Raw genomic sequence first — 2,787 nt, 5'->3', positions numbered from 1 at the left:
TCCCCAGTCGTGATGCCAAGTTCCTTCAATGTGTGGATAGGCAAAATGTTGACTCCAGATCCTTCATCTATTAAGATTCTATTTATCTTCTTCTCTAGCACATGACCCACCATATACAAAGGACGATTGTGTAGTGTTCCACCAAATAGAAGATCGTTATCTGTAAATGTGATTTTAGTATCACGGACATGTGCTTCTTGGGAAGAAAGTTCAATAGATTTTTCAGAAGATGAAAGAGACATCATTTCTGAGATTTCCCTTGTTTCTTTTTCTTCTTCCCCAATAGACACTTTTGGTGAGGATTCACTCGTTGTTCCTTCTTTTACAGTAGGAGGCACCTTCATTGTTTGTTCTTTATCCACATTGACACATGATGCCTCGACATTGCCTTGAGTAGACTTTGTGTCGAACGAGTTTGGCAAGAATTCCCCTAGAGTCACAAGACATCGAAGTTTTTGGTAGTGATGCACTTCAACCTTTGCCCTTTTGGGGCGCTTGATTGATTTTTGCTTCTGTGATTTCTTCACCATTTTTTCTCTAACCGGTTGCTCGGATAATTCTTTCGTAAGCTTGACTTGTTGCGTCTTCGCCTAGTTACAAGAATCCAACCCTCATCACCATCTATGTCAACGTCCTGTTCTACTGGCTCTTCTTCATGCTTTTCAGAGATATACATTTGGATCGGATCCAATGACCCAAACGTGATAGAGATCTGGTTAGAACTAGCCTTCTCATCATCAAGGATAATTTTATTTTCGTTTACCAATCGCATCACTCTATCCTTAAAGACAAAACATTTTTCAAGAGGATGACTCACAAGTCTGTGATACTTGCAATAATTTGGGTCATCAGTTTTTCCAGCTTCATCGGGTCGCTTCATCTCTGGCAAGTCAATGAGCTTTAACTCAAGCAATTCATCAAAAATTTCAGAAACGTCAGAATCCAAGAAGGGATACTTTTTTCCTTGCATCTCCCTTAGCGTCGACTTTTGATTTGAACGTGCTTGGAAAGTCGTTCTCACATTTTGTTTTACGCCCTCATTCGTGGTGAACTTTGCGGGTGACACATTTACACTCATGGATTCTTTGTTGTCATTTCTGGGCAGAAACTTGCTCCATCTCTTGGGTTCCTGCTTGTCCCTTCCTTTGCGAGGATCATGGACAATAGTCATATCTTTTCCGGCAGATGACATGCTCAACTCCATATCATGAGCGCGAGTAGCTAAATCCTCGAAAGATTTTGGTTTTATTCCTTGCAAGATGTAAAGAAGCTCCCAGTGCATTCCTTGAATACACATTTCGATTGCAGAAGCTTCACTAAGCCTGTCCTTGCAATTTAGGCTCGCGTTCCTCCATCGATTTATGAAATCTATGACCGGTTCATCCTTTCTTTGGCGAGTATTCGTGAGTTCTACCATGCTCACCGTGCGCCTTGTGCTATAGAAGCGATTGAGAAACTCATGTTCTAGTTGCTCCCAACTATCAATAGAGTTAGGTTCGAGATCCGTGTACCAATCAAAGGCATTTCCTTTTAGAGAGCGGACAAACTGTTTGACAAGATAGTCTCCATATGTTCCAGCATTATTACATGTCTCCACGAAGTGCGCGACATGTTGTTTCGGATTTCCTTTTCCCTCAAATTGTTGAAATTTGGGAGGTTGATAACCAGCAGGCATTTTAAAGTTATCAATCCTAGCAGTGTATGGCTTAGCATACATATGAGAAGACTTGGTGGAGACTTCATACTTATCTTTGATAGTGCCTTCAATAAACTCCTTCAAGCGATCGAGTGGGATCATTCCTTCAGAAGAAACTGGCATCTCTTTAACAAACGGGGCTTTCTTAGCAGGATCTTCGATTTCTTGAACTTCAATGCCCTTTCCAGGTGCATGGCTCGCATCTCCATCTAAAAGTCCTTCTATCCTGTCCATCAACTTGTCAATTCGAGATTCTTGGTGTTGTACATGCTTCGTCAATCCTTCAACCAACTTCGTCAGATTTGCGAGTTGTTCCTCAGGAGAGGAAGCAGCAGTCACCATCATTTGCATGATCATCGGAGATGCAGGAGAGTAACATGGATTGTCGGGTAAGTTAATTTTCAGTGGACTCACATTACGCGATATACATGGAGATGATTCACAAGTTGAATCACAGTTCTCCCTTGTGGTAGATTTCTTGGAACCAAATTGCTCAAGTAGAGCCAATGTCTTCTTGATCTTTTCAGCAACACTACTTCCTTCTTTTNTTGATCTTTTCAGCAACACTACTTCCTCCTTCTAGAGAATTTGTGGAGGAACTTGCTCCTTTTTGATCAAAGTCCCAAAAACAGGGGTTGATGCAGACGACACTTGAAGCGTTTGTTGCCCTAGCGTAGCAGCCTTGCTACTCGTAACAACTCCAAAACTTCCAAAGGTAACTCCAAGGATGTCTTCAACTTCAGTAGAGAACTTGGAGCTAGCGACCTTAGAGGAGGTTGATCGAGAGTTGTCATTCATGGAAGTCATCTTGATATTCTTTGACCTTTGAAAAGTTGAGATGAGAGGTAGAGATTGTCCCACTGGGCGTGCCAGAATTTGTAGACAATAAAATTCTCGTCGAGAAAACAATAATGAAGAACGGAAAATTACAGCAACAATCGATTTTATTATTTCAAATGCGAGTGTTACAATCTCTATAATTCCTCTGAATTCGCCTTTTCAAATATAAATTCAAGGGCTTTAAAGCTTGTTCTTGAATCTATGATGAACTTGAACTTGAACTTTATCTTGATCTTGACTTTTATTTGAAC

The sequence above is a fragment of the Solanum pennellii genome, chromosome 8 (assembly GCF_001406875.1).
Source record: "Solanum pennellii chromosome 8, SPENNV200".
Classification (NCBI taxonomy): domain Eukaryota; kingdom Viridiplantae; phylum Streptophyta; class Magnoliopsida; order Solanales; family Solanaceae; genus Solanum; species Solanum pennellii.
Note: the sequence above shows the minus strand (reverse complement) of the source record.